Source organism: Nycticebus coucang, chromosome 2 (assembly GCF_027406575.1).
Source record: "Nycticebus coucang isolate mNycCou1 chromosome 2, mNycCou1.pri, whole genome shotgun sequence".
Lineage (NCBI taxonomy): Eukaryota > Metazoa > Chordata > Mammalia > Primates > Lorisidae > Nycticebus > Nycticebus coucang.
In genome coordinates this window covers 11978249-12003902 of record NC_069781.1, presented here as the reverse complement: position 1 = coordinate 12003902, position 25654 = coordinate 11978249, and the positions used below count along the sequence as shown (strand labels likewise).

Below are 25654 nucleotides of genomic sequence, written 5' to 3'. Positions count from 1 at the left end.
GACTGCCTATCCCAGCTTTTTTTTTTTTTTTTTTTTTTCCATTAGTTACATTTTAATTTAAATTTCTGGTAAAAGTTCTACAAAAATATATGTGAGGTGGTTTCCATTAGAGTCATGAACTTTCTTTTTTTTTTTTTTTTTTTTTCTATCCCAGCTTTCTTTGTGCTTACCACATCCAACCCTCAAGATCCCTTTATAACTTTGGGGGAATTTCTTTCCACTTTTCCCTGTGTACTCTTGCCCTTCTACATTTGGTGTTCCAGAGTTCACTGTAAACTTGTTCATTTTCTCAGTCTGGGTTATTTCTTTAGCAATCCACAAATGAATGCCATTTCTCATCAGGAAATCCAATAACTTCCAAGTACCCCTCATAGCACTGGGAATCTCCTAGCACTTTGTACCTTAGCTTAAGATCCTTAAGTTGTGGGAGTTTCTCTCTACCTTAAATGGTAAACTGTATCCTCTTGCTTTTTTTTTTTTTTGTAGAGACAGAGTCTCACTGTACCGCCCTTGGGTAGAGTGCCGTGGCCTCACACAGCTCACAGCAACCTCTAACTCTTGGGCTTATGCAATTCTCTTGCCTCAGCCTCCCGAGCAGCTGGGACTACAGGCGCCCGCCACAACGCCCGGCTATTTTTTTGTTGCAGTTCTGCCAGGGCTGGGTTTGAACCTGCCACCCTCGGCATATGGGGCCGGCGCCCTACTCACTGAGCCACAGGCGCCGCCCTTTTTTTTTTTTTTTTTGAGACAGAGTCTCACTTTGTCACTCTCAGTAGAGAGCTGTGACGTCACAGCTCATGGCAACGTCCAATTCTTGGGCTTAAGTGATTCTCTTGCTTCAGGCTCCCGAGTAGCTGGGAGTATAGGTGCCTGCCACAACACCTGGCTTTTTTCTTGCAGTTGTCACTGCTGTTTTTTAGCTGGCCAGGGCTGGGTTCAAACCCACCACCCTCCATATGTGGGGCCAGCGCCCTACACACTGAGCCACAGATGCCACCCGCTTTTTTTTCCTTTTTTTTGAGACAGAGTCTTAAGCTGTCGCCTGGGGTAGAGTGCTGTGGTGTCTCAGCTCACAGCAACCTCAAACTTTTTTTTTGGCCGGGGCTGGGTTTGAACCCACCACCTTCGGCATACGGGACTGGCGCTCTACCCCTTTGAGCCACAGGTGCCACCCAGCAACCTCAAACTTTTGGGCTTAAGCGATTCTCTTGTCTGACCCTCCCAAGTAGCTGGTACTACAGGTGCCTGCCACAATGCCCGACTATTTTGTTTTATTTTTTTTTTGGTTATAGTTGTCATTGTTGTTTGGCAGGCCCAAGCTGGATTTGAACTGGCCAGCTCTGGTGTATGTGGCTGGTGCCCTAGCTGCTTGAGCAGGCTCTGGGCCCGCTTTTTTTTTTTTTTTTTTTAATCTCTCTGGTGCTTTGGGCAATGCCTTGTAACAGAACTGATAAATAATCTCTGTTTCAATCTTGAATCAGCTGAATAGCCACATGACAGCAATAAGACACGACCAGCCTACCAGAGAATACTATGTAGTAATAAAAGGAGGCAATAAATAAAAAGCAAATTCTGACAACTTTTTTTTTTTTTTTTTTGAGACAGAGCCTCAAGCTGTTGCCCTGGGTAGAGTGCTGTACCATCACAGCTCACAGTGACCTCCAACTCCTGGGCTCAAGTGATTCTCCTGCCTCTGCCTCACAAGTAGCTGGGATTACAGGCATCCACCACAATGTCCGGCTATTTTTTGGTTGTAGCCATCATTGTTGTTTGGCCGGGCTGGGCTGCATTTGAATCTGCCAGCTCAGGTGTATGTGGCTGGCGCCTTAGCCGCTTGAGCCACAGGCGCCAAAGCCCAACTTTTTTTTTTTTGTAGAGGGAGTCTCACTTTATCGTCCTTGGTAGAGTGCTGTGGTGTCACAGAGCTCACAGCAACCTCCAACTCCTGGGCTTAGGCAATTCTCTTGCCTCAGTCTCCCAAGTGGTTGGGATTATAGGCGCCCGCCACAACGCCTGGCTATTTTTGTTGCAGATTGGCCAGGGTCGGGTTTGAACCCGCCACCCTCGGTATATGGGGCCAGTGCCCTACTCACTGAGCCACAGATGCTGCCCAATTCTGTAAACTTTTTTTTTTTTTTTTTCTGTAGAGACAGAGTCTTACTGTACTGCCCTCGGTAGAGTGCCGTGGCATCACACGGCTCACAGCAACCTCTACTCTTGGGCTTAGAGCGATTCTCTTGCCTCAGCCTCCCAAGCAGCTGGGACTACAGGCGCCCGCTACAACGCCCGGCTATTTTTTTGTTGCAGTTTGGCCGGGGCTGGGTTTGAACCCGCCACCCTCAGCATATGGGGCCGGCGCCCTACTCACTGAGCCACAGGCGCCGCCCAATTCTGAAAACTTTTAAAGGGGACATATCAGGGAAAGCAGTGTGGGAGCTGATTTACATTCCAAATACTTGGGAAAATGATCAATGCCCTGCATATATATATATATATATATATATACTTTTTTTTTTTTTTTTTTTGAGACAGAGTCTTAAGCTGTTGCCCTGGGTAGAGTGCTGTGAAATCACAGCTCACAGCAACCTTCGGCTCCTGGGCTTAAGTGATTCTCTTGCCTCAGCCTCCCAAGTAGTTGGGACTACAGGCACCTGCCTGGCTATATTTTTAGTTGTAGTTGTCATTGTCGTTTGGCAGGCCCGGGCTGGATTCGAACCCGCCAGCTCAGGTGTATGTGGCTGACGTCTTAGTCGCTTGGGGTACAGGCACTGAACCCGCCCGGCTATTTTTTGTTACAGTTTGGCCAGGTCTGGGTTTGAACCGGCCACCCTCGGTATATGGGGCCGCGCCCTACTCACTGAGCCACAGGCGCCGCCCTAATCATTGTTTTATAAGTGGAAAACATTCTGTATTGCTCCGGGCAGCATGACTACTTGCAACAAAGGATGTAAAATGGAAGCAGATTTCAGCTCAGCAGGAGGCAGAACTTTCTAGTATTTAGAGCTGTCCAGCAGTGGTGCAGGCTGCGATGCTTTAGGTATTGAGGTCCCTGAAATTTAAAGTGTTGAAATAAAGGTTAATATGACCAGTTGACTGAATGTAGCAGAGGGAATTCCTGCCTGGGACGGAGTTGCACTTTTAAGGTGTCTTCTGAATGACCTTTAAGGTATCTTCTAAATTTAAGGTTGCTATAATTGTTCAACTCAGCTAACTTGACTTCTGAAGTTATTTTGTTATATGAGTTATTTTGTTAAAAAAAAATGAATTGTCAATTGACTGACTTAAAATAACTGGTCAAGTTTACAATAAGTTAAATATGAATTTATAATGGTAAAATAAGAGGTGGGAAACCAGGTTTAATACTGAAAATCCAGATACACCCAAATCAATTTTAATCAAACATAAAGAAAAAGGAGGTTTGCGAGGGTGTGTGTGTCATTCGAATAATGTGCCCCGAGCAAGTGACAATTTTTATAATGAACACTAAGCGCTCTAAATTTTTACTTTACATACACTTGCTCAGGCCGGCTTTTCACATTCAGCAGCATTACTGTACGCAGAAGTATGGGCTCTTGTTCCCACGGCAGTTTCTTTCTTTTTTTTTTTTTTTTGCAAAAAGCATTTTTATTAAAGTAAAAATTATATATATTATGGTAGGCAGAATAATGGTTCCCCAAAGACGTCTATATCTTAATTCCCAGAACCTATTATTATTATTTTTAAAGGGGTTTTAGTGTAAGGAATGAAGAGGCTTGACACAGAGTCTATGCTGGGAGACTGAGGAGCTCAGGGAGGGTCCTCTCAAGCAAACCTTGGGTCCACATTCATTAGCATGTAACAGGAAGAAGTAGATAAGAGCTGCTGAAGAGGGTGGATGTGGAGAAGATCAGATAGAATGTATCCACCTCCCTCCAGAAACAAAAAAAAAAAAAAAAAAAAGAATGTATCCACCTCCCATAGCAGTTTCGACACCGTGGTGCGCTCCAGCCGGCAGCTGATCCAAGGCGGAAGAGGTCTGGCCGCCCAGGTCGAACTACCCGTCCCAGAGGCCCCCGCGGGGCCGCGCACGCGCGCCGGCGTGGCGGCAGCGCCGCTGCAGGACGCCGGGAAGCCAACTAGCGAGTGGAGACGGTGGAGAAGCTAGTGGTGGCGGTTCGAGGAGAGAGCGACGGTTTCGAGGCCGAGTGGCAGTCCTTCGGAGTTTTTCGTGTCGTTCTCCACATGAGACCCTTGGTGAGTGCGCGTCCCGGGTTAACCCGCGCGGTGTGCGTGGCTCCCTGTCTGGCGGCCGACCGCTCTGGCCTAGCGCCGCAACCTGCGCCTGACGGCGGGGTCGCCCGGTCCAACTGACTCCAGGCCTTGGGCCCTTCCCATCAGTGTCGGGCGAGGCGGAGGGGAGAGACGTGGCGGTGCGGCGGGGTTAGGGGCGGCCTGGGGCTGACTAGAGGGAGAGACGTGTGGGGGATGGGATGGGAAGGGACTGGAGGACCGCGGGGCAGCTTCGGGTTGAGGCTATAGGCCAGCGACCCGGCAGGTAGGGAACTGAGCATAGGAGGTGAAAGGTGACGAAATGTTTTCTGAGTGCCTCTGGTGAAGATGCAGTGCTTGGCAAGCTGGACATAGGTCTGGGGGCAACCCACCTACCGTAAACATTCATGCGGTACTTGGCATCTTTTCACTTACTCTTGGAGGTCTAGGAGTGAGGGAGGGACTGTTGGTTGTTTCCATCCGTTTTCCTTCAACTTCAGCTTTTATTGCCTGGCACAATTGTAGTGGGTGCTGGCCTGGCAAACCATAGAAATATACGTAAGGTTCTGTGCATGTATCTGCATGAAAACAGGGAGAGATAATGTTATGTTCAGATGAGAGCTAGGTCAAAGGAGAAATCTGTGTTATAATTTTTACGTTGATCACACACGAGCAGGGCTTTGAAGTAGAGAGGATTTTTAACCTGGAGTTCACTATTGAACAGAAAGTGGATAGAATTTAAGGAGTCCTTTAACTAGAATAAAACGACATCTTTATTTTTATTAACCATGAACTTAAATTTATTATTTCCTCAATTATGAATGTAGGCTATAAGCCACAGTAGAATTTTATTTTACTTTATTTTTTTTGAGACAGAGTCTCACTATGTCGCCCTCGGTAGAGTGCCCTGGCTTCACAGCTCATGGCAACCTGAAACTCTTGGGCTTAAACACTTCTCTTGCCTCAACTTCCCGAGTAGCTGGGACCACAAGTGCTGACCCCAATGCCAGGCTATTTTTTGGTTGTTGTCATCGTTTTAGCAGGCCTGGGCCGGGTTTGAACTTGTCAGCCCTGGTGCATGTGACTGGAGCCCTAACCACTGAGCTATGGATGCTGAGCCTTACAGTAGAATTTTAGAAGTAGAAATCTGTGACTCTGTTGTCAATAAAAATTACGGAGTTTTTTATTTTTATTTTTTTTGAGACAAGGTCTTACAGTGTCACTCTGGTTGAAGCGCAGTGGCATCATTATAGTTTGCTGCAGCCTCCAACTCCTGAGCTAAGTGGTCCTGCTTTAGTCTCCCAAGTAGTTTAGACTACATCGCAGCTCACCACAACTGGCTAATTGTTTTTCTTTTTCTTTCTTTTTTAAAAGTAGGCTTTTCTCCAGTGTGAAACACCTGGCTAATTTTTAACATTTTTTTATAGAGATGGAGAGGGGCATCTTGGTGTTGCCCAGGCTGCTCTTGAACTCTTGGCCTCAAACATTCCTTCCTGGGCAGTGCCTGTGGCTCAGTAGAACCCCATATACCAAGGGTGGTGGGTTCAAACCGGCCCCAGCCAAACTGCAGCAAAAAAATAGCTGGGGGTTGTGGCGGGCTCCTGTAGTCCCAGCTACTGGAGAGGCTGAGGCAAGAGAATCACCTAAGCCCAAGAGCTGGAGATCGCTGTGAGCTGTGATGACACGGCACTCTACTGAGGGTGACAAAGTGAGATTCTGTCTCTTAAAAAAAAAAAAAATTCTCGGGCGGCGCCTGTGGCTCAGTGAATACGGCACCGGCCCCATAAGCTGAGGGTGGCGGGTTCAAACCCAGTCCCGGCCAAACTGCAACAGCAACAAAAAATAGCCGGGCGTTGTGGCGGGCGCCTGTAGTCCCAGCTGCTCAGGAGGCTGAGGCAAGAGAATTGCGTAAGCCCCAGGATTAGAGGTTGCTGTGAGCTGTGTGACGCCACAGCACTCTACCTGAGGGTGGTACAGTGAGACTCTGTCTCTACAAAAAAAAAAAAAAAAAAATTCTCCCATCTTGGCCTCCCAAAGTGCTGGGATTACAGGTGTGAGCCACCACACCTGGCCAAAAATTATAGATATATTTGTGTTATGTTTATAGTTGTTTAGCTCGTAGCATTAATGTTTATCATTTCTTTGAGTTTATGGTATTACTACACATGTTGTTAGATCTTGTTATTTAATAATAAAACTCACATGTATTACCAATAAGTCTTTTTATTGTTCTGCTAGTATTTCAGTATTGGTTTCTTTTATAACCATGTGTATTTAATTACGCCTCTAAAAGCAATCTGAGAAGGGAACCATAGGCTTCACCAGACTGCCAAAGAGGTGCATGGTGCAAAAAAGATTAAGAACTCCTACAATATATAGTATAAATAAGTTTTCTTGATCTGTAAGTCTGTGTGGAAGAATATTTGAATCATTAGGTCAGAAAGAAGACCAGGCAAACAGAATGATGGTGTAGATCAGCAGTTTTCAACCTGTGGATCTTGACCCATAGGGACTGTATAAAGGGCCACAGCATTAGGAAGGTTGAGAACCACTGGTGTAGATGAAAGAGAATTTTATAATTAGGGAGATAAAAGATTTGTAAAGGATCAGAGTAGTAGTTCTGAAATATAGAACAGACCACAGATATTTCATTCAGGGTGCTGGGGAATCAGCAAAATAATCTGAGGAAGAAAAGAAAGTGAATATTTGGTCTTTAGATTTATGTATTAAGGCACCTCCCTAGTTTCAAGTAATTGAAGCTATCCAAGCTCTTTGTAAGCCTGTGAAAGGACATTTTAGTGTTTGCTGGTTTTCTTTAAATGGTTTGCCTATTAGCTATCCTAATTTTTTCTTTCTTTCTTTTTTTTTTTTTTGTAGAGACAGAGTCTCACTGTACTGCCCTCGGGTAGAGTGCCGTGGCGTCACACGGCTCACCGCAACCTCTAACTCTTGGGCTTATGCGATTCTCTTGCCTCAGCCTCCCGAGCATAATTTTTCTCTTTTTAAGCGATAAACAGAGGAATCTGTCTTCAAATACATTTTTGTATTGCTATTATCCTTTTCACATATGATGGAAAACAAACATACAGATTATAGAGTTGGAGAGCTGGCAAATCATTTTCTTGAAACTCCATTTCAAATTCTTGTAGTTCAGATTTATTTTGGCATTAGTCTTCTCAGTAACAAATCACTCTTAACATTTTTTCCAGAGAATGTATAGTTTGAAATTTGCATCTGTTTGTAAAGGCTCTTTCAACGTCTTGTATAAGATTTTTTCCTCCTTCTATAATGCAATAAATTAAAGTTGAAAATAGACATACCCTACCCCGTAATTTTATATCTGTAAGAGAATAATACATGGGGAGGTGGTGGCAAAGATGATTATATCAGTAATTTTTTTTTTTGTTTGGCCGGGGCTGGGTTTGAACCTGCCATCTTTGGCATATGGGGCTGGTGCCCTACTCCTTTGAGCCACAGGTCCTGCCCATGTCAGTAATTTTTTTTTTAAAGACTAGATGTAACTCTGACAGTATGAACAGTTAATTTTGGGAGGCAGAATACAGTGCTGCATTATCTCTTGTGCCTTTGCCTTTCCCCGTTTTCTTTTTCTTCCTTTTTTCTTTCTTTCTTTTTTTTTTTTTTTGAGACAGAGTCTTACTTTGTTGCCCTTCGTAGAGTGCCTGGTGTCATAGCTCCCAGCAACCTCAAATTCTTCGGCTCAAGCGATTCTCTTGCCTCAGCCTCCCAAGTAGCTGGGACTACAGGTGCCTGCCACAGTGCCCGGCTAGTTTTAGACATGGGGTCTTGCTCTGACTCAGGCTGGTCTTGAACCTCTGAGCTCAGGCAATCCACCCACATTGGCCTCCCAAGTGCTAGGATTACAGGCAAGAGCCAATGTGCCGACCCATTAGTCTGTCTTCTTCTTTATTTTTTTTTTGAGACAGTCTCAACCTGTCATCCTGGGTAGAGTCATGTCACAGCTCACAGCAACCTCAGACTCTTGGGCTTAAGCGATTCTTTTACCTCAGCCTCCCAAGTAGTACCCGGCTGTTTTTTTTGTTGTTGCAGTTGTCATTGTTGCTTTTTAGCAGGCCTGGGCTGGGTTTGAACCTGCCAGCTCCTGGGTATGTGGCCGGCGCCCTACCCCTGAGCTACAGGCACTACCACCCCCCGTCCCCCGGGTTAATTTATCTTCTTTTGAAAAATTTTTGTTCATGTCTTTTGCCGACTTTTTAATGAAGTTCCCTCCCACCCCACCCCCGGCTGATTTGCTTGAATTCTTTATAGATTCTGCTTATCAGCCCTTTATTGGTTATATAGCATGCAAATATTTTCTCTTATTCTGTAGGTTATCTATTGCTTTGGGGGTCCTTTTGCTATTTTTTTGATGTTGGCTTTTTTTTTTTCCCAATTCATAACTTTTGTTTCCCAACCCTTTGAAAAGTTGTAATTGGTGCCCATAGCCCAGTCGTTACGGTGCCAGCCACATGCACCTAAACAACAGCAACTGCAACAAGAAAAGCTGGGGATTGTGGTAAACAGCTGTAGTCCTTTGCTGATTGTTAACATTTTGCCATGTTTACACGGAGAAGGTATACATTTTTTTTTTTTTTGTAGAGACAGAGTCTCAGTGTACCGCCCTCGGGTAGAGTGCCGTGGCGTCACGGCTCACAGCAACCTCTAACTCTTGGGCTTACGCGATTCTCTTGCCTCAGCCTCCCGAGCAGCTGGGACTACAGGCGCCCGCCACAACGCCTGGCTATTTTTTTTTTTTTGTTGCAGTTTGGCTGGGGCTGGGTTTGAACCCACCACCCTTGGCATATGGAGCTGGCGCCCTACTCACTGAGCCACAGGCGCCGCCCCATTTTTTTTTTTTTCAGTATACATTTTTTTACTGAACCATTTGCAGAATAGGTATAGATACTATCAGGACTCTTTTTTTTTTTTTTTTGCAGTTTTTAGCCCGGGCTGGGTTTGAACCCATCACCTGCAGCATATGGGGCCGGTGCCCTACTCCTTTGAGCCATAGGTGCCGCCCCCTATCAGGACTCTTTAATCCCAAATCTTTTTGGTATGTATTTTCCAAGAATAGGACTTGCACCTATGTAGTTGTCAAACTCAAGAAATTTAACATGAATATATTACCATTCTTTAGTGTGTAATTCATTTCCTACTTGTCACAATACTGTCCTTACTATTTTTTTTTTTTAACTTTTTTTTATTGTTGCAGTTTGGCCAGGGTTGGGCTTGAACTCACTACCCTCACTATATGGGGCCAGCACCCCACTCACTGAGCCACAGGCACTATCCAGTACTTTTTAATTATATATTTTTATCCAGGATCCTATTAAGGATCTTTTTTTTTGTAGAGACAGTCTCACTTTATGGCCCTTGGTAGAGTGCCATGGCCTCACACAGCTCACAGCAGCCTCCAACTCCTGGGCTTAAGCGATTCTCTTGCCTCAGCCTCCCGAGCAGCTCTATTAAGGATCTTTTATTTATTTATTTATTTGAGACAGAATCTCCGTTACTCTTGCTAGAGTGCCATGGTGTCATAACTCACAGCAACGTCAGACTCCTGAGTTTCAGCCATTCTCTTGACTCAGCCTCCCAAGTAGCTGGGACTACAGGCACCTGCCACAATGCACAGCTAGTGTTTTTTTTTTTTTTTTTGCAGTTTTTGGCCTGGGCTGGGTTTGAAACCGCCACCTTCGGCATACGGAGCCAGCGCCCTACTCCTTTCAGCCGCAGGCACCGCCCTCTTTTCTTTTTTTTTTTGGAGATAGTTTCACTGTGTTCCCCTCAGTAGAGTGCTGTTTCATCATAGCTCACAGCAACCTCACACTCTTGGGCTTAAGCAGTTCTCTTGCCTCAGTCTCCCAAGTAGCTGGGACTACAGGCACCTGCCTGTAGTTTTTCTTTTTTTTTTTTATCTTTTTGTAGAGACAGAGTCTCACTTTATGGCCCTCCGTAGAGTGCCGTGGCATCACACAGCTCACAGCAACCTCCAACTCCTGGGCTTAAGCGATTCTCTTGCCTCAGCCTCCCGAGTAGCTGGGACTACAGGCGTCTTTTGTTTTTTTTCTTTTGTTTTCAGAGACAGAGTCTCACTGTGTTCTCCTTGGTAGAGTGCTGTAGCATCACAGCTCACAGCAACCTCAAACTCTTGGGCTTAAGTGATTCTCTTGCCTCTGACTCCCAAGTAGCTGGGGCTACAGGCACCCACGACAACCCCCAGCTTTTTTTTTTTTTTATATATATTTTTTATTTTTTTATTGTTGGGGATTCATTGAGGGTACAATAAGCCAGGTTACACTGATTGTACTTGTTAGGTAAAGTCCCTCTTGCCAGCTTTTTTTTGGCTGCAGTTGTCATTGTTGTTTGGCAAGCCCGAGCTGGGTTCGCACCCACCAGGTCCGGTGTATGTGGCTGGTGCCCTAGCTGCTGAGTTATGGCTAGCTTTTCTATTTCTTACTTTCTTTCTTTCTTTTTTTGAGAGTCTCACACTGTTATCTTGAGTAGAGTGCCATGGTATCGTAGCACAACTCTTGGACTCAAGTGACCCTCTTGCCTCAGTTTTTCTGTTTTTAGTAAGAGATGGGGTCTCGCCTTTCCTCAGGCTAGTCTCGAACTTATGAGTTCTAGCAGTCCACCCGTCTCAGCTTTCTAGAGTGCTATGATTACAGGTGTGAGCATCTGTGCCCAGCTTTTTTTTTTTTTTTTTTTTGTAGAGACAGAGTCTCACTTTATCACCCTTGGTAGAGTGCCGTGGCGTCACACAGCTCACAGCAACCTCCAACTCCTAGGCTTAGGCGATTCTCTTGCCTCAGCCTCCCAAGTAGCTGGGATTACAGGCGCCCGCCACAACGCTCGGCTATTTTTTTGTTGCAGTTAGGCCGGGGCCGGGTTTGAACCCACCACCCTCGGCATGTGGGGCCGGCGCCCTACCCGCTGAGCCACAGGCGCCGCCCAGTGCCCAGCTTTTTTTTTGAGGCAGATTCTCACTTTCTTGCCCTGGTAGGGTGCTGTGGCGTCACAGCTCACAGCAACCTCAAACTCTTGGGCTTAAACAATTCTCTTGATTTAGTCTCATAAGTAGCTGGAACTACAAGAATCCACCACAATGCCCACCACGATGCCTGGCTTTTTTTTTTTTTTTTAATTAATTAATTTTGTTGTTGTTGCAGTTTGGCTGGAGCTGGGCTTGAACCTGCCACCCTCGGCATATGGGGCCAGCGCCCTTCTCCCTGAGCCACAGGTGCCACGTGCCCAGCTTTTTTTCTAAGAGATGAGGTCTCAGTCTTGTTTTTTTCTTTTTTTTTTTGGAGAGACAGTGTTTCACTTTATTGTCCTCGGTAGAGTGCTGTGGCATCACACAGCTCACAGCAACCTCCAACTCCTGGGCTTAGGCGATTCTCCTGCCTCAGCCTCCCGAGTAGCTGGGACTACAGGCGCCTGCCACAACACCCGGCTATTTTTTTGTTGCAGTTTGGCCGGGGCTGGGTTTGAACCCACCACCCTCGGTATATGGGGCCGGCGCCCTGCTCACTGAGCCACAGGCACCGCCCGAGGTCTCAGTCTTGTTTAGGCAGGTCTCGAACTTGTGAGCTCAGGCAGTCCACCTGCCTTGGCCTCCCAAAGTATTGGGATTGCAGGTGTGAGTCACTGTGCCTGGCAAGTTTTTTTTTTTGTAAGTGATTTTTTTTTTTTTTTTTGTAGAGACAGAGTCTCACTTTATGGCCCTCGGTAGAGTGCCGTGGCCTCACACAGCTCACAGCAACCTCCAACTCCTGGGCTTAAGCGATTCTCTTGCCTCAGCCTCCCGAGTAGCTGGGACTACAGGCGCCCGCCACAATGCCCGGCTATTTTTTGGTTGCAGTTTGGCCCGGGCCGGGTTTGAACCCGCCACCCTCGGTATATGGGGCCGGCGCCTTACCGACTGAGCCACAGGCGCCGCCCCCTGGCAAGTTTTTCTATTTTTAGAATAGACAGGGTCTTGCTCTTCCTTTGGCTGGTCTCAAAATCTTTTTTTTTTTTTTTTTTTTTTTCTCTTTGAGACAGAGTCTCACTTTGATGCCCTCAGTAGAGTACTATGGTGTTATAGCTGAGAACAACCTCAAAGTCTTGGGCTTAAGTGATCCTCTTGCCTCAGGCTCCCAAGTAGCTGGGACTACAGGTGCTTGCCACAACACCCAGCTATTTTTAGAGACGAGGTCTCGTTCTGCCTCAGGCTGGTCTCCAGCCCTCTGAACTCAGGCAGTCCACCCGTCTTAGCCTCCCAGAGTGCTGGGATTACAGGCCTGAGCCCACGTGCTGGGGCAAGGAGATGACATTTGAACTGATCACAGATGTAATTTGGCTGTAGGGATATTGAAGGTTCCAACTGGTGGGAATAACTTGAACAAAGGCAAGGACAGAGGAATTTGTAAATTGAATGGATGAATATACAGGTCTTTTGGGGAAGCTAATATTTTACATCTGTGAAAGGGGAAAATGAGAGAAAAGATAATAAAGGTGCATGCCTGTAATCCCAGCTACTCGAGCTGCTGAGGCAGAAGTATCACATGAGCCATAAATTCAAGGCAAAAAAGGTTGAAAAATGTGGGCTACCCAGCTTCTTTCTCCTTTGTAACCACCAGTTCATTGCGGAACAGTGTGAAATAGATTTGCCTCATTTTGATCACTACCCTTCCTAGAACACCATTACAGTGAATTGCTCAGTATCTTTTTTTTTTTTTTGTAGAGACGGAGTCTCACTTTCTGGCCCTCGGTAGAGTGCCGTGGCCTCACACAGCTCACAGCAACCTCCAACTCCTGGGCTTAAGCGATTCTCTTGCCTCAGCCTCCCAAGTAGCTGGGACTACAGGCGCCCACCACAACGCCCGGCTATTTTTTGGCTGCAGTTTGGCTGCAGTTTGGCCAGGGCTGGGTTTGAACCCGCCACCCTCGGTATATGGGGCTGGCGCCCTACCGACTGAGCCACAGGCGCCACCCTGCTCAGTATCTTTAAAAGTCAGTATCTTTCTAAAGATCCAGAGAGGCAGCATGGGAAAAAGAAGAATATAGGCTTTGGAATCAAACAAATCTAAGTTTGAATCCCTTCTCTGCTGCATATAGTAATTGAATGATCAGTCAGCGAGTTATTTGGCTTTTCTGAACCTTTTCCTTCATCTCTAGAATGGAGATGACAGCTTTATACAGTAGGGTGTGGCTGTATTCCTAGCAACTTGGGACGCTGAGAGGTGAGACGATGGCTTGACCTCCAGGAGTTTGAGTCTAGCCTGGGTGGCAGAATGAAACCCTTAATTCTTTTTTTTCTTTTCCTTTCCCTTTTCTTTTCTTTTTTTTTTTTATTTTTGAGACAAAGTCTCACTTTGACCCCCTTGATATAGTCCCATGGCATCACAGCTCATAGCAACTTCAAACTCTTGGCCTCGGGTGATCCCCTTGCCTCAGCTTCTCAAGTAGCTGGGACTACAGGTGCCCACCATAAGGCCCAGCTATTTTTTAGAGATGGGATCTTGCTCTGGCTCAGGCAGTCTACCCACCTCGGCCTTCCAGAATGCTAGGATTATAGGCATCAGCCACCTCACCTGGCCTGAAACCCTTGTTTCTTTTCTTTTTTTTTTTTTTTGGTTGCTTCCGGTATAGTGCTTCTGGCACCACAGGTCACAGCAACCTCAAACTCTTGGGCTCAAGTTATTCGCTTGTCCCAACCTCCCAAGTAGCTGGGACTACAGGTGCTCACCACAATGCCCGGTATTTTTATTTATTTATTTTTTTTAAGACGGAGTCTCACTATGTCACCCTTGGTAGAGTGCCATGGCGTCATAGCTCACAGCAACCTCAAACTCTTGGGCACAAGCGATTCTTTTGCCTCAACCTCCCAAGTAGCTGGGACCACAGGTGCCCACCAGAATGCCTGGCTAGTTTTTCTTGTAGTTGTCATTGTTGTTTGGCAGGCCCTGGGCTAGGTTTGAACCTGCCAGCCCCTGTTTATGTGGCTCGTACCCTAGCCTCTGAGCTACAAGCGCCATGCCTCAGTTATTTTTTTGTTGCAGTCATCATTGTTGTGGGTTTGAACCCGCCAGTCCTGATATATGTGGCTGGTGCCCTAACCACTGAGCCCTGGCTATATTTAGAGATGAGGTCTTGCTGTGGCTCTGGTTGTGGCTCAGGCTGCTCTCGAACCCGTGAGCTTAGACAATCCACCTGCCTCGGCCTCCCAGAGTTCTAGGATTACAGGTGTGAGCCACTGGGCCTGGCCTTAATACACCAAAATTATGTCTTTTTTTTTAATGATGTCTTTATATACCTATTTTGTAAGTCGTTTAAAAAATATAGAAGCTCTGTAAGTTGACCACTCAAGGGACTATAACAAAGTGGTCAATCCAACAGAGGTGTGGTCAACATGAGGAACTAGACCTGTTAAACTGATACGTACATGTGGTGCATGTCCAGTCTATGAAAATTAGGTCAACTTAAGGATGTGGTCAACTGTAGAGGTTCTCCTGTAAAAGGAAGGCTTTAAGTATATCCTTGTAAGGATAAAAACAGGCATGCTGCTCATTAGTTTAAGATGTCTGTCTGAACGGTGCTTGCTTGGTCTTGCTCCCATGCAATGCCAGTACACCCACGCTGGAGACTAGTGGAAAGCATGTCGTCAAACGTGTTTAGGTCTTTTTCCTTACTGATTTGTATTTTATTCTTGTGATTATTTGGAAGAATTAAACCATGGTTTTTGGAGACAGAGTCTCACTTTGTTGCCCAGGCTAAAGTACCATGGTGTCAGCCTAGCTCACAGCAACGTCAAACTCTTGGGTTCAAGTGATCCTCCTGTCTCAGCCTCCCAAGTAGCTAGGACTATAGGCATCCACCACAACTTCTGGCTAAATTTTCTATTTTTAATAGAGACGGGGGTCTCACTGTTGCTCAGGCTGGTATCAAACTCCTGAGCTGAAATGATCCTCCTGTCTTGGCCTCCCAGAGTTGTAGGATTATAGGCATGAACCACCATGCCTGACCTTAAACTATGGATTTTCTTTTTTCTTTTTTGAGACAGAATTGCACTTTATCACCCTCCTTAGAGTGCTGTGGCATTATAGTTCACAGCAACCTCCATCTCCTGGGCTCAAGTGATTCTTTTGCTTCAGCCTCCCCAGTAACTGGGACCGCAGGTGCCCGCCACAATGCCCGGCTATTTTTAGAGACAGTCTTGCTCTTGTTCAGGCTGGTCTCAAACCTGTGAGCTCAGGACAATCCATCTGCCTCGGCCTCCCAAGTTTTGGGATTACGGGCATGAGCCACCACGCCCGGCTAACCATGGTTTTTCTATTCGAAAATATAAAATGCAAAAAATTAGTCAAGTTTTATTAGTCTTTCCTTTTTCGGGATCAGAGTGTAATATCTCCCAAGCATGTTTGCCTTTAGAACTAAGCTAAATTCATCTATTTTCAACTTAGTCTGGACTATCTCCTTTCACTTTCTAATGCAGAAATATGATCTATACTTTGATTTTACTTCCATTATTTATGAAACTTGACTACCTTCTGAAAGTACATTAGGTCTGAAAGTCATTGAACTTAAGGCTGAATTGCTAAATGTTTACAAGTACAGATTTCTGTACTAGGAAAATTTAAGAATAGATGAATTATTTTTGCAGAATTTATTTTTTCTTTACTACCTCTTTTAGAATTCAGCAAATCTAGCTTTGACTCCTCTAAAACAAAGTGCCGTTTAATATCAGACCATTCAAGGTTGTGATGGGGGCAGCTTAGATTCTGACAGAAGTGACTTATTAAGCCTCTCTATGAATACGTTTCTGTTTCATCATTTCAAAAATTATCATAATAATGGTAATGGTAATAACTAACATTTATTGGATTCTTTCTCTTCTTCTTAGACACCTGTAAACTATTTGAAATTATGAATTTTATAATTCTAGGGCCATGCCCGTAGCTCAGTGGGTAGGGTGCCAGCTACATACACCCAGGCTGGTGGGTTCGAACCTGGCCCAGGCCAGCTAAACAACAATGACAACTGCAACAAAAAAGTAGCTGGGCATTGTGGCAGGTGCCTGGAGTCCAGGCTAATGGGGAGGCTGAGCCAAGAGAATCGCTTAAGCCCAAGTAAGGTTGCTGTGAGCTGTGATATCACTGCACTCTGCTGAGGGCAACATAGTGAGACTGTCTCAAAAAAAAAAAAAAAAAGGGCGGCGCCTGTGGCTCAGTGAGTAGGGCGCTGGCCCCATATACCGAGGGTGGCGGGTTCAAACCCAGCCCCGGCCAAACTGCAACCAAAAAATAGCCGGGCGTTGTGGCGGGCACCTGTAGTCCCAGCTGCTGGGGAGGCTGAGGTAAGAGAATTGCATAAGCCCAAGACTTAGAGGTTGCTGTGAGCCGTGTGACGCCACGGCACTCTACCAAGGGCGGTACAGTGAGACTCTGTCTCTACAAAAAAATAAAAAAAATAAGTTTTAAAAAATTGAAAAAAAAAAAAAATTTTTTTTTTTTTTTTTTTAGGAGACAGAGTCTTACTTTATTGCCCTCAGTAGAGTGTGCCGTGGCATCACATAGCTCACAGCAATCTCCAACTCCTGGGCTTAGGTGAATCTCTTGCCTCAGTCTCCCGAGTAGCTGGGACTACAGGCGCTTGCCACAAGGCCGGGATATTATTTTGTTGCAGTTTGGCCAGCGCTGGGTTAGAACCCGCCACCCTCTATATATAGGGCTGGTGCCCTACCCACTGAGCCTCAGGCACCGCCCTCAAAAACATTTATTTATCATAATTCTGTGGAGATATTTTAATGGTTGATTTCTTTTTTTTTTTTTTTGTAGAGACAGAGTCTCACTTTATGGCCCTTGGTAGAGTGCCGTGGCCTCACACAGCTCACAGCAACCTCCAACTCCTGGGCTTAAGCGATTCTCTTGCCTCGGCCTCCCAAGTAGCTGGGACTACAGGCGCCCGCCACAACGCCCAGCTAGTTTTTGGTTGCAGTTTGGCCGGGGCCGGGTTTGAACCCGTCACCCTCGGCATATGGGGCCGGCGCCCTACCGACTGAGCCACAGGTGCCGCCCTGATTTCTTTTTTTTTTTTCTTGAGACAGAGTCTTTTCTTTTTTTAGAGACAAGAGTTTCTCTCGGTAGAGTGCTATGGCATTATAGCTCACAGCAACTTCTAGCTCTTGGACTTAGGTGATTCTCTTTTTTTTTTTTGAGACAGAGCCTCAAGCTGTCCCCTTGGGTAGAGTGCTGTGGCATCACAGCTCACAGCAACCTCCAACTCCCGGGCTCAAGCAAGTCTCCTGCCTCTGCCTCCCAAGTAGCTGGGACCACAGGTGCCTGCCACAACGCCTGGCTATTTTTTGATTGCAGCCGTCATTGTTGTTTGGCGGGCCCCAGGCTGGATTCAAACCCACCAGCTCAGGTGTATGTGGCTGGCGCCTTAGCCACTTGAGCCACAGGCGCTGAGCCTTAGGCGATTCTCTTACCTCAGCCTCCCAAGTAGCTGGGACTACAGGCGCCTGCCACAATGCTTGGCTATTTTTTTGTTGCAGTTTGGCCAGGGCCGGGTTTGAACCCGCCACCCTCCGTATATTGGGCCGGGGCCCTACTCACTGAGCCATGGGTGCCGCCCTGGAACAGAGTTTTACTATGTCGCCCTCAGTAGAGTGCTAATGGCATCATAGCTCATAGCAACCTCCAACTCTTGGGCTCAAGCGATTCTCTTGCCTCAGCCTCCCAAGTAGCTGGGAGTACAGGTGCCCGCCACAACACCTGGCTATTTTTGTTGCAGTTGTCATTGGTGGTTAGCTGGCCTGGGCTGGGTTCGAACCTGTCAACTTTGGTGTTTGTGGCTGGCCCTGCAACCACTGTGCTACAAGTGCCGAGCCTGGTTGATTTCAATTTTTTTTCCTTTTCCCGGTACTATTTATTTTCCTGTGAGAGTAGTAACATTGCTGCATCACAGCTTGAAAAATGCACAGTAATCACCACGTGTCATGATTGATGTCTTTTTGAAAAACTGTTTTAACTAACTACATGATATTTTATTGTGGTCCAGGAAGTTTCTTTTAGTGCAGCACAGTTAATAACAATAATGCTGTTTGAAGTATCATATTGAATATTTATACTTTTCATGAAATTTTGTCATGGTAAATGTGAAATATACATGACAGGCTTCTGTTTATATATTTTCCTTAATTTCAAGGGTGGACTTTTACATCTTGGAACAGGCTTTACCATTATTATAGCTCAGCAAAAATGCATCTGAAGCTGAAAGTTCTCTTTTTGCTCCTTCATTTGGTTGTTTTGTACAACCACTGTATTTGTGGAAGAAGCTATGTTTATCAGGGGACCAAAGCTTCCTCAAAGCATGTGGGTGGTGAAATCTTTCCTCTAAAGTTTGCAGAGGGTCCAAAGGATTTTATTTTTTTGAGACAGAGTCTCAGTATGTCGCCCTCGGTAGAGTGCTGTAGCGTCACAGCTCACAGCAACCTCAAACTCTTGGGCTTAAGTGATTCTCTTGCCTCAGCCTCCCGAGTAGCTGGGACTACAGTTGTCTGCCATAATGTCAGCTATTTTTTTGTTGCAGTTGTCATTGTTGTTTACCAGGCCCGGGCCGGGCTTGAACCTGCCAGCTTTGGTGTATGTGGCCAGTGCCCTACCCACTGAGCTATGGGCACCAAGCCAAGTCCTAAGGATTTTAGATTGTTCTTAGTGATTTGATTTAGCTTCATCTACAGATTTATATATATATCATTGTCATTAGAGACTGTTGAATTGGAAGAAATTAGATTTTATTTCATACTAATATAATTAATGGAGGTTTATCTAATTGAGAGTTCCTGATACCCATTTCTAGACTGGGTGGATACTTTTACGTGTCATCTGTTTCCTCTAGGAAATAAAAGGGTTTCATTTTAAGCCATTGTAGTTCTGCTTATTGGTGTGTAGCTTATTACTGTGTCTTATTTGGAAATGAAGTACTGTCTTTCTGCTGCTTGAAAATTTTCACATTTTTATTATGGTAGTCACAGAATTTGACTGGTTTTGAGTGTTATATTTTATTTTATTTTTGGGACAGAGTCTCACTTTGTCGCTCTTGGTAGAGTGTCATGGTGTCATAGTTTACAGCAACCTCAAACTCATGGGCTTAAACAATTCTCCCGCCTCAGCTTCCTGAGTAGCTGGGACTACCGGTGCCTGCTACAATGCCCGGGTATTTTTTGTTCAGTTGTCCTTATTGTTTAGTAGGCCTGGGACGGGTTCGAATCTTCCAGCCCTGATACATATGGCCTGCACCCTAACTACTGAGCACAGGCGCTGAGCCCTGAGTGTTTTAGTAATTGTACCATCAGATCTTCATGAGGGAAGATCTTAGTGCCAAGTTTTTATTGTAATTTTTTTCTTTTTTTATAAATAAAGTAATAAATGTTTTTTTTTTTTTTTTGTAGAGACAGAGTCTCACTTTATGGCCCTTGGTAGAGTGCCATGGCCTCACACAGCTCACAGCAACCTCCAACTCCTGGGCTTAAGCGATTCTCCTGCCTCAGCCTCCCCAGCAGCTGGGACTACAGGCACTCGCCACAATGCCCGGCTATTTTTGTGTTGCAGTTTGGCCGGGGCCGGGCCCGGGCCCGAACCCACCACCCTCGGTATATGGGGCCGGCGCCTTACCGACTGAGCCACAGGCGCCGCCCAGTAATAAATGTTTTTAATAAAAACCCAAAACAGTGCTTAAAATGGAAGTTTTTCTTTTCTACATATGCATGCGCAAGTTATGTGATTTGAATTTTTCACCTAAATTATAATTAATATATGTGCTTGCTAAGTGCTTTTATACATTTTAATTCATTTAACTATTATAATCCTATGAACATACTTTATGAACTAAGTTCTTTTATATCCATTTGCAGATGAAGAAACTGAGGTGTAGAACAGTAAACTAAACAGTTGAAGATTGCACAACTAGTGAATGGCAGAGTTGAGACTTGACTCAGGTAGTCCAGGTAGTCTTTGCTCCATGGTTTGTGTTTTAACTCTCTCTGTACTGCCTTCAGGATCTTACTGTACATACTGACTGTTCTATAGTTTGCTTTCTTCAATTTTTTTTTTAGAGACAGAGTCTCACTTTATCGCCTTCAGTAGAGTGCTGTGGCGTCACAGCTCACTGTGGCGTCACAGCTCACAGCACCCTCCAACTCCTTGGGCTTAGGCGATTTTCTTGCCACAGCCTCCCTAGTAGCTGAGACTACAGGCACCCGCCCCCTATTAATTTGAATAAAGTAATAAAAAAATACATTGCAGTTATTTGTAATTGTGTAATATTTATTTATTTATTTATTTATTTTGAGACAGAGTCTCCCTATGTTGCCCTGGGTAGAGTGCTATGGTGTTGCAGCTCACAGCAACCTCCAACTCTTGGGCTTAAGCGATTCTCTTGCCTCAAGTAAGAGAGGCTGGAACTTCCTAAGTAGCTAGGACTACAGGCTCCTGCTACGACACCCTATTTTTTGTTGCAGTTGTCATTGTTTTAGCTGGCCAGGGTGGGATTTGAACCCACCAGCCTCGGTGTATGTGGTTGGCTCCATAATCACTGCTACGAGCGCCGATCCATAAGGATTATCTTTAATTAGACCCATTAATGTATTTGCAAATGGTGATTTATTTTCAAATTTCAAAGCCATAGTTATGTGTGATGAGGCACATTATGTTACTAATAATAGGTGGGCACCTATGGTCCCAGCTACTTGGGATGCTGAGGCAAGAGAATCGCTTGAGCCCGAGGGAAACGAAGTGAGACTCTGTCTCAAAAAAAAAAAAAAAAAAAAAAAAAAGTTGGCTTTTAATTTCACTTTTAGTAAGTCTATTACAGTGAAGGTTGCATAATGTTAGAAATTGCTCCATCTTACCTCTTTAGTTATGACTTTGGTATTTCCTACTTACTTTATGAAAAGGTTAATTTTGGCCAATTCTATCATATGTGTGTTTTTTTCATTTTTCTTATTTATTTTTATTAAGTCTTTTGCATATAGATCATAAATACATTTATGCCAATTTCAGTGTGTTGATTATTTGTACAAATTGGAGTGTTTACACCAATTCTATCATGTTATTGGAGTCTGTCTGTGTTATCATCCTTGTGAAATGATAGAAAAATTACCCTGTCTTGGGCGGCGCCTGTGGCTCAGTCGGTAGGGCGCCGGCCCCATATGCCGAGGGTGGCGGGTTCAGACCCGGCCCCGGCCAAACTGCAACAAAAAAAAAAAAAAAATAGCCAGGCGTTGTGGCGGGCGCCTGTAGTCCCAGCTGCTCGGGAGGCTGAGGCAAGAGAATCACTTAAGCCCAGGAGTTGGAGGTTTCTGTGAGCTGTGTGAGGCCACGGCACTCTACCGAGGGACATAAAGTGAGACTCTGTCTCTACAAAAAAAAAAAAAAAAAAAAAGAAAAATTACCCTGTCTTTTAATTGATAAGAATAATGATGTCCTACACTGTGTAGTAATTTATACCTTACAGTCATCTCACAACTTACCATGTGAGGTCTACAAGGTCATTATCCCAATTTTGAATCCAAGGAAATGGAAACTTGGGTGAAATAACAAGCCCCAGTTATCTTGCTGGCAGGTGTCAGAGCTCAGGCTTAAACCCTTCAGATCTCCTGACTCCAGTTTTAGTATACTTTCAGCTATATTAATTAGAGTAGTCTCTGTATAAAATAAGAAAGTAGGAAGTGATCTTTTCTTACTGACTTTTACAATGTTATTTCTGTATTTATCAGTTTAATAAAAAGATGATTAGTGGGCTGGGTGAAGTTTAGTTGTTGTTAAGCTGCCCCGGGCCAAGTTCAAACCCACTACCTTCATTGTATGTGGCTGGCGCTGTAACCACTGTGCTATGGGCGCTGAGCCTAAAGACTTTAAAATCCTAGCATTCTGGGAGGCCAAGATGGTTGAAGACCAGCCTTTGCAAGAACCAGATTCCATCTCTAAAAATAGCCAGACGTTATGGCGGGCTTCTGTAGTCCCAGCTACTTGGGTGGCTGAGGCAAAAGAATCACTTAAGCCCAAGAGTTTGAGGTTGCTGTGAGCTGTGATTTCACAGCACTCCATCTGGGACGACCAAGTGAGACTTGATCCCCCCCCCCAAAAAAAAAACATGATTAGTTTATTTAATAGATAGATCTCCAGCTGTTACTGAGAGTTTAGGACTATTAAATACAAATCATTAACTTGGGGTACCTTTAATAAGAAATTCTCAACAGTGAAAGCTTGAAATGTGATGGATATCTTATATAATGTTTGAAATCTGGTGGTGCCCATAGCTCAGTGGATAGGGCACTGGCCACATACACCGAGGCTTGCCTGTTCAAACCCAGCCCAGGCCAGCTAAACAACAACTGCAACAACAACAACAACAACAAAATAGCTGGGTGTTGTGGCAGGCACCTGTAGTCCAGCTGCTTGGGAGGCTGAGGCAAGAGAATCACTTAAGCCCAAGAGTTTTAGGTTGCTGTGAGTTGTGACATCATGTCACCACGGTCTCAAAAAAAAAAAAAGTTTTGAATCTTTCTTACTTTAAAGACCTTTTCAAATAAGAATTCTGTATAAAAAGAAAGCATCATTAAAAAAAAAAATAAAGACCTTTTTTTTTTTTTGAGACAGAGTCTCACTATGTTGCCCTCAGAGTGCTTTGATGTCACCACTCACAGCAACCTCAGACTCTTGAGCTTAAGTGATTCTCTTGCCTCAGCCTCCCACATAGCTGGGACTACAGGCACCCGCCACAACACCCGGCTATTTTTTGTTGCAATTGTTTAGTTGTTGTTAAGCTGGCCCTGGGCTGGGAACCCATTACCTTCATTGTATGTGGCTGACACTGTAACCACTGTGCTATGGGTGCTGAGCCTAAAGACCTTCTTCTGAGTCACAAGAGTTCATTTAGGTATAGTTATTAACATGTATAACATGTATCTTCTTTGGCACTTTTTTTTTTTCCTCTTGGTAGAGACAGAGTCTCACTGTACCGCCCTCAGGTAGAGTGCTGTGGTGTTACACGGCTCACAGAAACCTCTAACTCTTGGGCTTACGCGATTCTCTTGCCTCAGCTTCCCGAGCAGCTGGGACTACAGGTGCCCCCCACAACGCCCAGCTATCTTTTTTTTTTTTTTTTTTTTTTTGTTGCAGTTTGGCCGGGGCTGGGTTTGAACCCGCCACCCTGGGCATATGGGGCCATTGCCCTACTCACTGAGCCACAGGCGCCGCCCTTCTTTGGCACTTTTTTTTTTTTTTTTTTTTTTTTGTAGAGACAGAGTCTCACTTTATGGCCCTCGGTAGAGTGCCGTGGCCTCACACAGCTCACAGCAACCTCCAGCTCCTGGGCTTAAGCGATTCTCCTGCCTCAGCCTCCCGAGTAGCTGGGACGACAGGCGCCCGCCAGAACGCCCGGCTATTTTTTGGTTGCAGTTCAGCCGGGGCCGGGTTTGAACCCGTCATCCTCGGTACATGGGGCCGGCGCCTTACCGACTGAGCCGCAGGCGCCGCCCTTCTTTGGCACTTTTAATGTGTAGTCTTGCCTGGGGATATTGTCTGAGAACTGTGTCATTAGGTGATTTCATTGTTGTGCAAACAGTGTACTTACCTGAACCCACATGCATAGCCTCCTATGCCTGTGGGCTGTGTGGTGTAGCCATTGCTACTAGGCTCCAAATCTGTGTAGCATGTTTCTATATTGAATATTGTAGGCAGTGGTTAAGTATTTTTGTATACAACCATAGTTAAACCCAGAATGAGCAGTGGCTCATTCCTGGAATCCTAGCACTTTGGAATCCAAGGCCCGAGGAGGATTGCTTGAACTCAGGAATTGGAGACCAGCCTGAGCAAGAGTGAGACCCCATCTCAACTAAAAATGGAAAAATTAGCTAGGTGTTGTGGTGTGTGCACCTGTAGTACCAGTTACTCTGGGAGGCTGAGGCAAAAGGATCAGTTGAGCCCAGGAGTTTGAGGTGGTCATGAGCTATAACGCCACTGCACTATAGCCTGGGCGACAGAGTGAGACTCTATCTCAAAAAAAAGAAAAGAGGGCGGCACCTGTGGCTCAAAGGAGTAGGGCCACGGCTCTGTATGCCGGAGGTGGCAGATTCAAACCTGGCCCCTGGCCAAAAACAGCCGAAAAAAAAGAAAAGGTACAGTCTATATGCAGTGTAAAAGCTCTGTAATAATCTTAGGGGATCACTGGTAGTTGTACCATAGTTGGCTGAAATGTTGTTCTGTGCCACGACTGTATTTATAATTCACAAATTTTACCTTATCAATCTATGCTTCCTCTCTATGCTCTGCCTTAGGGTAGGTTGGCCTGCTTATCAGGGGTTGGCAGAATTTTTCTGTAAAGGGCCAGATAATAAACATTTCAGGTCTGTGGGCTATGTTTTTTTTTTTTTGCAGTTTTTGGCTGGGGCCAGGTTTGAACCTGCCACCTCTGGTATATGGGGTCAGTGCCCTACTCCTTGAGCCACAGGCGCCACCCTGGGCTATGTTAACTATGAAGGATTCTGACAACTATTCAACTCTGCCATTGTGGCATGAAGACAGCCATAGATAATCTATAAACAAATGAGCATGGCTATGTTCCAGTAAAACTTTATTTATACAAACAGGTGGCGGCCTGAATTTGGCCCCAAAGGCATAGTTTGCTAACCCCTATTCTACCACTGTGGAAGGAAATAGAAATCCAATGTGTTCCACTGAATCTCTCTACTGGGCTTTTAGTGACAAGCATTAATAACATGAGTTGAAAAGCTTAAATTTCTCTGATAGAGGGGAGAGCAGAGAGAGAAAGAAGGAGGGAGGGCTGGGGAAAGGAAGAGCAGAGAGGGAAGGAGGGAGGGGGGTGGGGCCTTGGTGTGTGCCACACCTTTTTGGGGCAAGACACGATTGCAAGAGGGACTTTACCTAACAAATGCAATCAGTGTAACCTGGCTTATTATACCCTCAATGAATCCCCTACAACAACAAAAAAATGTTTTCTAAGAACTACAGAATCATATCACCCTTTGTATTGGTAATGATAGTGGACATGTTGAAAATTAACAAGAACAATAAATGTTATTTCTTAACCTTAAAAAAAAAAACAAAACTTCTCTGATAGAAAACGCATGGGTATAACTTTTTTTTTTTGAGACAGAGTCTCACTATGTTGCCCTCTGTAGAGTACAGTGGCGTCACAGCTCACAGCAACCTCAAACTCTTGGGCTTAAGTAATTCTCTTGCCTCCGTCTCCCGAGTAGCTGGGACTATAGGCACCTGCCACTATGTCCAGCTGTTTTTTGGTTGCAGTTGTCATTGTTGTTTAGCTGGCTCCGGCTGGGTTTGAACCCGCCAACCTGGGTTTTTGTGGCTGGTGCCCAACT

General features: G+C 45.2%; 1 protein-coding gene across 4 annotated transcripts in view; it reads left to right on the top strand.

The window, feature by feature from the left end:
• Positions 1-4084: 4084 nt before the first annotated feature.
• GAPVD1 (GTPase activating protein and VPS9 domains 1) overlaps positions 4085-25654 on the top strand; it is a 96611-nt gene continuing 75041 nt past the window's right edge. For 3 of the 4 annotated variants that reach the window (XM_053562498.1, XM_053562486.1, XM_053562491.1), the window contains exon 1: positions 4091-4233. The gene's annotated coding sequence lies outside the window, so the exon portion shown is untranslated. Of the gene's footprint in view, positions 4234-25654 lie in introns of all 4 variants that reach the window. The other variant, XM_053562479.1, reaches the window with a different exon arrangement.